The following is a 10,277-nucleotide window of genomic DNA, read 5'->3' on the forward strand; positions in this document are numbered from 1 at the left end:
GAATACTGAGTGAATAGACTCATTCTAGAAGATAGTCTTTTTCTTGCTTAAGACCCTTTGTTGGGAGGCAATGGTGGGTGTAAGGTGTAGTCTCATACCTTCCTATTCAGCAGAAACAAGCATTTTCAGAGGATATTTGTGGACATGCAAGAATATTCAAAAGGAGTTAATATGGTAAGAGAAGTAAGGCTAGGGGCGCCTGGGTGGCTCAGTGAGTTAAGCGGCTGCCTTTGGCTCAGGTCATGATCTGAGGGTCCTGGGATCAAGCCCTACGTCAGACTCCCTGCTCACTGGGAAGTCTGCTTCTCCCTCTCCCTCTGCTGCTCCCCACTGCTGTGCTCTCTCGCTCTCATGCTCTCTCTCTCAAATAAATAAAATCTTAAGAAAAAAAAAAGAGAGGTAAGGCTAATGAACTTTGTGTGTCTGAGAGGGGTCTGCAATCAACCATTAGCATTGGTACAAGTAAATGGTCACCCCATATGAACCAGGTCATGATTCTAATTAAGTGAGATTGAGAATAACACTGAATCAGGACACAAAGAAGTTCCTGAAAGGCATTCTAGAGGCTTCTGACCAGGCTCTTCACATGCCCTCTGATAATGCTTTGGTATTTAGCGACAGTGCCATCAGACACACTCATACATGATTTGCATATTTTGGTATGTTTATTCCATAATGTGAGTTCATTTGTGTTCAACCCATTCTTTTTTGTCCCAAGTTAAAAAAAAAAAAAAAAACCCTAAAGGTTTTATTAAGGGGAAGTTCTTAAGTTGAATGGACATTGTATTTCTGATCTGAATGGACACTGTATACTCTTAATATCCTGATTTGCAGACAAGCAGATACAGTATTGGTCCCATTATAGAGTGAGCAGACCCATTCAGTAAACATCCTTACATTAACCAAGGACTGTACATGGTTAGTGCTTAAATTTGTTTCCCTCAAAATAGACATGTACAGTAGTACTATACTGACATATACCTCTATTTCAACAGTATCATCATTCCTAACTGGGTCACAGCAGAGGAACTCAGACTTTGTAAGGTCCCTGCTGATGCTCGTTATTCTGTGTGTGCCTCTTGTGACATAGTCTTTGCTCTTCCCCATCCTGCTCCATGCCCCAAGAAGCTGACCTGGAAGGACTGCATTATCCAGGCTCATCCATCCTCTTGCTTTTGGTTGGGTTTGACAAATGCAATGCAGGAGATTGGAGAGTGAGAGGAGGAAGAGGTCAGGGTATTTATTCCTGCTGCTCCCTGCCTGGTTTGGCAGCATCTGCATTTCTTTACAGATGGCCTCAGCTCTCGTCAGGTGGCTTCTCTCCCAGGGTTAGAGCTCTTACCATGCTCCAGTACAGCTCTCTTTCAGGACTTCCTGCTGTCTCCTCAACATCCTCTGTTGGTTCCTTATCCTGACAATCAATCCCTACATCAAACCCTCTTTGATTTCCCCCATTTGAATGGTTTCCTGCCTGAAACATATATCTTGCACACATTATTTTCTCATACATTGTTTTTTTCTCATTAACACAAATATTTATTGATACTATTTACACAGCAAATTATGTTGAATGTGAAGTTTGGATAACTTTAAGTCACCATTTGCTGGTGCACAAAGGTATTCTCTTATTTATAAATGAACATTTCTCTTTTCCTTCCATTAGTTTTTGTCCAGATATTGGCCTCTGTCAAATACTTAAAAATTAGTTTAGTTTCTTTTTTTTTTTTTTTAAAGATTTTATTTATTTATTTGAGAGAGAGAATGAGAGAGAGAGAGCACATGAGAGGGGGTAGGGTCAGAGGGAGAAGCAGACTCCCCGCCGAGCAGGGAGCCCGATGCGGGACTCGATCCGGGGACTCCAGGATCATGACCTGAGCCGAAGGCAGTCGCTCAACCAACTGAGCCACCCAGGCGCCCCTAGTTTAGTTTCCATTAAACAAAACTAAAAGTGATTCCGTGGACAGTGACTATGTGGTGACCAAAAACATCTGATGTCAAATGTCATTTAAAACTACTTCTTGGGATGCCTGCATGGCTCAGTCTGTTAAGCATCTGCTTTTAGCTCAGGTCATGATCCCAGGGTCCTGGAATCGAGTTCCACATCAGGCTCCTTGCTCAAAGGGGAAACTGTTTCTCCCTCTGCCTGCCACTCCCCCTGCTTGTGCTCTCTCTCTCTCTGACAAATAAATAAATAAAATCTAAAAAAAAAAAACCTTTCAAAAAAACCACCAAAATTTAAACAACAACAACAACAACAACAACCTGCTTCTTGATCATCTTTTGTCAGTTTATGCTACTTAAGACAGAGAGGGCTGGGATTTTATAAAGTCTTATCTGAACAGTCTGCATATAAAAGTTGTCTTTTAGTTTAGTGAAGGGGTATCCATGCAGCTGTGGACCTCTGCATTCTTGCCTCTGTTGTTTGATAACAGCCATCCTTCCAACTGTCCTCTTTCAGGCAACCACAGGTTTTAGGAACTGGCAAGGATCTGTACACAGACTGTGCAAGTTTGCTGTGAGGTACTGGTATACCCCCAGCAGAAGGGGAAGTGGGTCTCCGCAAGCCACTTCTGACTGTGGTTGTTCCTGCAGATCTGGTTGGAGTAGGGCTATTGATATTGTTGGGAGGATTTGCTGGGACTGTGTGCTCTGAACCATGGGAGGCCCGGGTGGGGAGGTGGCTTGTATAAGCTGTATTGTTTCTTTGGTACCAGGAGAACTAGAGCCATGGTTGTTAAATGCTTTTACTGGTTGCTGGAAAGCCAAAGGAGAGGGTACTGCAGGGAAACAGAATATGTCTGGAGAAGGTATGGCTGAAACCTGAGGTTGCATGTGAGGTATTCCTCCATTTGGCACTTGAAAATTTAAGTCACTTCTGCTGCTTTTCACTGAGTCAACTTGCATATTCAATGTTTGGGACTCTCATTCATTATTTAATTTAATTCCCACAATGCCACTGTTAGAGGTATCATTCTAAAGATCACAAAACAGAATCATACTTACCACAGAGTTGTAACTTAGATGTAAATCTAGATTTGACTGACTCTGAGCCCTTGCTCCTTCCACTTTATACAGTTTCCTTCTAGAAGGTTTGTTAGTACTTACTTAGCAAATCATCCATAAATTTACTATTATTATTCCCATTTTGCAAATGAGAAACTAAGAATCAAAACCATCTACTCGCCCCACCTCACAAACATACTTGACTGTTTACATTACCATGATTTTACTCTGCCACTGTCTTTATCACAATGTCTTAACTATTGCAGGAAATTTTTGTCCAGAGAGATAAAAGTTAAAAATAACTTCAGCGTCCCTTTCAGGAACTTCCTGAAAAAATCCATTTTTAATGAACATAATACTGTTTGGCTTTTCAATAGATAGCATCAAACAATTCTTTGCTTTCTGTGATTCTTCTATACCCTCACCTCAAAGCCCTCATTTTGCTGTACCCACCAATCCTAAAGTGTTCTGCCATGATCTTTATCCAGTCCTAATTAAGAGCCATCCCTTGCCTTGAAAGACTTGCCTTAAACCAAATCCCCAAACGTCATATCACAACCTTGCTCTCTTCCCTCCAAGATGCTACTAATTCATGGTCAAAGCAGTATTCTCCCTTACTGAGGTAAGCAATAAATTCAGGTTTACCTTTTCAACAGGTTATTTTGGTGGTATTTTTGAGGATCCAGCATTTGGCAACACTAACACTTAGAGACTTAAATAATCACCCAAGTTCAACAACATAGGAAGAGATGGAGCTGAGATACAAACCGAGGCATTCTGACCCTGGAGCCCTCTCATAAATAGCACATATTTTTGTCTCTAATAGGCTATAATATTAAAAGAAAATATGACAAATTACTTAGCACAAATATTACTACTTGGTCACTAGAGTGTTTAACACAGTCCCTGATGGCTTAGTATAACAGAGCATTATCTTTTCAGGTATTCAGAAAAAAAAATTATTAAAAATTAGTCTTTTTTAAATCATCTTCCAAAGCTTAACTTTTTAAGACTTTTATCACTTAGATTTACAAATATATCAAGGTAATTAGCAAAAGTAGTAGCATTTCTTTATATATCAACTTGTCATATGAAAATGTTAAATTGTGTTTTATCATTACATAAAAGTAAAAAAGGGACTTGCCTTTACATGGTGTTATGCATCAAAGTACTGATTTCTGAGTTGTCTTCACTGTGCAGCACAGATTATTTTATCATCTAAATGAAAACAAAGCAGAATTTTACTTGTTCTACAAAAAATGGTTGTTACAATAGAAGTGGACATTTCAATAAAACAGCATATGATTTTACTCTTGAGATACCAAAGGGTATATCTCAGAGAGACTTGAGTGAGAATTAACATTTTATTTATTTATTTTTTAAAGATTTTATTTATTTATTTAACAGAGAGAGACACAGCAAGAGAAGGAATACAAGCAGGGAGAGTGGGAGAGGAGAAGCAGGCTTCCCGCGGAGCAGGGAGCCCAATGCGGGGCTCGATCCCAGTGACCTGGGATCATGACCTGAGCCAAAGGCAGACGCTTAATGACTGAGCCACCCAGGTGCCCCGAGAATTAACATTTTAAATTATATATTTGAATGCAATCATGAAAATAGGAACTGATGAATAAACCAAAGGAATCAAGAAAGTTTCTAGAAAGTTCTGGAAATAGATTCTTTTCCTCTTGTTTATTTTATTTTTTATGGTGACCTGTGTCCTTTGGGAATTCCCAAATGAATCTGCTGTAAACAGATGTTAATATTTAATGTCTTTTTAGCCTGATGATATGGGGAGAAACTCACTAAGTAGGCTTCCACTGAGCTGACTTCAGGATTAACGGACTCTCTAATCTCTCTCTGTGAATCATACTGGCTGATTCCCATAGCAAACTGACCCTCAGCACTGCCACACTACTCCCCATTCTGCCCTCGTACCAGTGCTCCCACCAGCTGAGCTGTATGCTTCCCTAGACTCAATTGTGTTTGATCTGTAACCTTGTCACTGTAATACTATAACAACTACATGTTATACAACTTGACAACTACATATTACTCAAGACGACAGGTTGTAAAAGAAAAATGTTGCTGCTGTGAAAACTAAATTAAATACTTCAGAAAGCAAATTGCTTTTTAAAATGAGATCAAATCAAATAATTATAAAGAATTAGGAAAAAAACATTAAAGGTCTAGAAAAATTTTGCTTTTAGATTTAAGATCTTTTTCTCACTTGAAACACTAGGAAATGTAGACGAATTATGACTATAGTTTTGTGAAAAAGACCATCTGGAACTTTAATCACCAGATTCATACTTAAAAAAAAAAAAAAAGCTTTGGGTCTACAAAGGGAAGGTAAGTAAATATGTATTTATATGTTTGCTGTTAAATTATAAGTTCCAGTTCAATATGTATCTCTTTTATGATTGTCTATTATGACTGACATTTTTTGATTAACCAACTGTGATGGTTAATTTTTTTTAAAGATTTTTTATTTATTTTTTGACAGAGAGAGAGAGAGAACACAAGCAGGGGGAGTGGGAGAGGGAGAATCAGGCTTCTCGAGGATCAGGGAGCCCAATGAGGGGCTTGATCCCAGGACCCTGGGATCATGACCTGAGCCAAAGGCAGACACTTAACAACTGAGCCACCCAGCGCCCTGAGTGATGGTTAATTTTATATGTCAATTTGACTAGGCAATGAGGTGCTCAGATATCTGATCAAAGACTATTCTGACTTTGTGAGGGTGTTTTTGGATGATATTAACATTTGATTAGGTAGACTGAGTAAAACAGATTGCTCTTCCTAATGTGGGTGGGCCTTACCCAATTAGTTGAAGGCCCAAATAGAATAAAAAGGCTGACTCTCCCATGAGTAAGAGGAAATTCCTCCTGCCTGACTTAGTTGAGCTGGAATATCAGTCTTTTACAGCCTTCACACTCAAACTGAAACAACAACTTTCATTGTGTCTCAAGACTGCCAGCTTTCAAACTAGAACTTACACCACCGACTCTCCTGGACTCACACTGGAACTGTACCATAGACTCTTCTGGGTCTCCAACTTGTTGACTACAGATCTGGTGACTTGTACTTGAACATTTAAAGGTGATGGCAAAAGAGGAAGAGCAAATAAGGAAGACTGAGGACCAGATGAGGAAGTAAGAGAAAAACCAGGAGAATGTGGTATCATTCAACCCCTAAAAGGAGAATTTCAAGGAGTGGCCAGTTGTATTAAATGCCAAAATATCAAGGAGTATGAGGTCAAAGCAATCCCCAATGTATATAACAATATAGTATATTTGGTTGTGACCTTTATGGAAGTAATTTCCCTGGAATGATAAAATGAAGTCGGATTATAAAGACTGAAGAGAAAATTGTATTTCTAGTTAATGAGGTATATTGGACACAAGTGGTTACTTCTGTCCCTTTTATAACACCATTGAAAAGATAGCAAAAGAAGTTTTTTCTAAAAAGTGATAAACCAAGAAGACCACACAAACTAAATGATGAGATTTCAACAAGCTTTTGAAAGATGAGAAATGGATGGACCATGGTAATTGACTTAGCATTCTAGAAAAAGGTAAAGTGAAGGTAGTAGCATGAGGGGCAAGCAGACAAAGAACAAGATGATTCATGTCTCAGAACCCTGCAAGAACTTGGGAACTCAAAGTATTAGGGACCTTTGAAAGATCAGTTGACAATTTGTTTATGAAACAGCTTTTCACATATTCTCCACTTTAGCCTGTCCTCATACCACAGAAGACTGGAACTTCCCTCTCTAGGAAGGTTGAATATTTCCCCAAACAGTATGAAAATTCTCCCAGCTTCACTTATACACACCAGGTGGGAGAATAGAGAATCACCTTCAGGGAAAATATGCCTGTGGTTTAAAAAAAAACCCACAGACATACTGATATTTGTGTGCCCTTCAATGAAAAAGCCAGCTTACTCTTAAATGATATCCACCACTGACAAATTCTGCTCATGCAAATAGAGCTCTGAACATGAAATACAGAAAAAGAAAGGCAAACAAACACACAATTTTATTTTATTTATTTATTTTTTAAAGATTTTATTTATTTATTTGAGACAGAGAGAATGAGAGACAGAGAGCATGAGAGGGAGGAGGGTCAGAGGGAGAAGCAGACTCCCTGCCGAGCAGGGAACCCGATGAGGGACTCGATCCCGGGACTCCAGGATCATGACCTGAGCTGAAGGCAGTTGCTTAACCAACTGAGCCACCCAGGCACCCCAAAACACACAATTTAAAAAAAAATAGAAAATGTAGGGGCACCTGGGTGGCTCAGCCGGTTAAGCATCTGCCTTCGGCTCAGGTCATGATCCCAGGGTCCTGGGATCAAGACCCGAAATGGACTCCCTGCTCAGCAGGGTGCCTGCTTCTCTCTCTGCCGCTCACTCTGCTTGTGCTCTCTCTTTCTCTCTCTGTCAAATAAATAAATTCTTTTTAAAAAATAAAATTAAAAAATAGAAAATACAAGGAAGATCAAGAAACTTCAAAAAATATTTTAATAGGATCTTCACAGAGGTGCAAGATGATATTGCATCCACAAAACAAAACCAGAATGTTATAAAAAGTGAATTACCAAGCCTAAGAATGGGCTTTTGGACATTGTAAATATGTGAGAACTAAAAGAATCAATAAGAGGGGTGAAAGGTTAAGTCAGGAAAATCTTTCTGAAAATGGATTAAAAAAATGGAGAATAGTAGAAAGTTAAAACAAATTTAAAGGATCTGTGTAGGAGGTCCAATATCTGAATGATAAGAGTTCCAGAAAGAAAATATAGAGGGAAGTATGAAAATGCTTTAAACCGAAAAAATTCTAGAACTGAGGGATACAGGTTTCCAGATTAAAATGACCCATTGTGGGTGCCTGGGTGGCTCAGTCAGTTAAGCATTTGACTCTTGATTTCGGCTCAGGTCACAATCTCAGAGTTAGGGTTGTGAGATCGAGCCCCACATCAGGCTCTGCACTGGCCTTGGAGTCTGCTTGAGATTCTCTCTCTTCCTGTCCCTCTGGCCCTCCTCCCACTCACTCTCTCCCTCTAAAAAAAGGAAAAGAAAAAGAAAAAAAGACCCATTGAATGTCCAGCCATACAAATAAAGAAAGGCAAATAAGGACAAAAAAATCTTAAAAATTCTAGAAAGAAAAAAAAAAATCAGGTCATATACAAAAGCTAGATTCTGAATGTCATTCATAGGAATTCTGAGCAGCTTTGGGAAGCCTTGGGATTTAAGGAAGAGCACATCCAATATAGGGGAAAGTTGAAGGGCATTTCCAGATGACAAGGGAAATCCCTTCACTGAGCCTGTGTAGTAAGGAAAGAAAGGATGTGGAATGTGTCAGGAGTCTCGATTGCTGTGAAACCTGAGGTGAGCAGGATTAAAAGACAGAAGAACTCATGACCAGCAGTAGGATGGGCAATCAGCCTGGTCCTGATTTAGCCCCTGGTGCAGGGCCTTGGCCAGCTGCTGTTTGTTCCTGTATCTCTACTGAGGCCGACAGGACTCTACACTGATAAAAGTGTATGCTCCGGCTACCCAGTGGAAGTTATCCCCACCAGGAAATACAGTCCTCTTTCAAGTCTTATTTTTGAAAGCTTTATTGTACGTGATCCCCCAATCCACCGAGAATTTCCTAAGGTGGAAAAATTCCCTCATGGGGACTACCTATTCCACAACTGACTTTCGTCTCCATAATTACAGGTTACATTGAATATTACATGTTATATGGCATGTGTTTTTCAAGCAATTGGTTGTTTCCCTTTGTGACAAAGGCACTCTTTTGAAGTCCTAGTGTAATTTAGGTATTGGATTTATTTTCTTAACAATTGGCACCAGAATGCCTTTTGGGGGAGGAAACTACCTTTGAGGAAATGACTTGATTAGCCACTGGGTAGAAAGTGGGGCCCTGAGGGTGTGTTGTTCAGCAAAATGAAAGCCACAAAAGAGCCTGGTTAAATTACTCTTATGAGAATTATAGAGGAATTTCTTTTGTTTCTGAGAGGGAGAGGTGGGGAAGATAGGGAAGCAAAGAAGGGAGGGAAGAGAGCAGAGAGTAGAAAGAGGAAATTGTGATACGTGCTGGAGAATAGGAAGTAAAACAGCCAGTGAAAAAATTAAGGTGGCTGAAGGATTTTCTATGAAGACATATATTGAGGACTCAACGTAAACTATCTGCATTTCTACAGCTAAAGACACTTCTCTGCTTGCCCATGCCATACCAAGCCTAAAAGCATACCACACTCACAAATGGATGGGCAAATTGGCTTGAGGATAGAGATGATTTTTATGCCTCAGTCAACTTGACGTTAAATAGAGGCAGCAGTTCCAGAAACAGATCTGACCTCCAAGAATGGTAAGACTTTGGATTTCCTCACTGTGCAGAAGGAGAGTTCAAGCCTAGACCTGTTTGGATCTCAAGAGTAGAAGACTCCAGCTGATACGTAGATTATATTCCTAGTGATGCCTCACTAACATGACAAAGTCTTAAGTGTGACTTTCTTTTCTTTAATGGCATTTCCTCTCATATTATTTTGACCTAAAGCATATTCAGTGCAAGCCACAGCTCGGTTTTCATTTAGTTACTTTAAGAGAACGCTGTGTGAAGTTAATTACATCTAATGAATGGTATGTTTTTTTTGTGAGTTTCCCATGCTTCAAAAAGGAGGCCAGTTTCTTATTAAATAAGGTTTTTGAAAAATCTGATTTCATTATGCACAGTTCTTCATTGTTTCCCTTATTTTGTGATGCTTGGTATTACTTTAAAAACCCTGTGACTATGTTGCACATATGTGCCAGATTTTTTCCTCTGTCCGCCCCTTTCCCCTCTCTGCAAAGATGGATAGATAGATTTTTTTCCTCTTACCTGTCCATTATGCAGTTTCTCTTCTTCATAGCTAGAAATTTTGCCTCTTGGCATCTCGCCCTCATAACACAGAGGCGAAAGTACTGCTTAACGGACCTTCCATTTCCTTTTTCTACTTGTTCTTTACTGTCACTTTTCTAACCAGACTAATTTTCTTTTTTGCTGACCCTCACAGATTAATTTAAAAGGCTCCTCTGTGTTAGTTCAAAGATTTTCCGTAGTTAACATTGCTTCCCTGTGCTTCTGATTAAAGCGGTCTCCATAATGAAACTCATCTCTGTTACAATTAGCTGATTTTTAAAACTATCAGAAGGCATCGTTTTACTTTTCTTTATCTCCAATATCAGGGCACGTTCTTTTAACAAGTCAATACTTACTGCACTTACCAGAACAT

General features: G+C 39.4%; 1 pseudogene; it reads right to left on the bottom strand.

Annotated features, from left to right (window-relative positions):
* Positions 1-2,368: 2,368 nt before the first annotated feature.
* LOC110578811 lies at positions 2,369-9,937 on the bottom strand (annotated as a pseudogene).
* Positions 9,938-10,277: the final 340 nt, after the last annotated feature.

This window comes from Neomonachus schauinslandi, chromosome 4 (genome assembly GCF_002201575.2).
Source record: "Neomonachus schauinslandi chromosome 4, ASM220157v2, whole genome shotgun sequence".
Taxonomy (NCBI): Eukaryota; Metazoa; Chordata; class Mammalia; order Carnivora; family Phocidae; genus Neomonachus; species Neomonachus schauinslandi.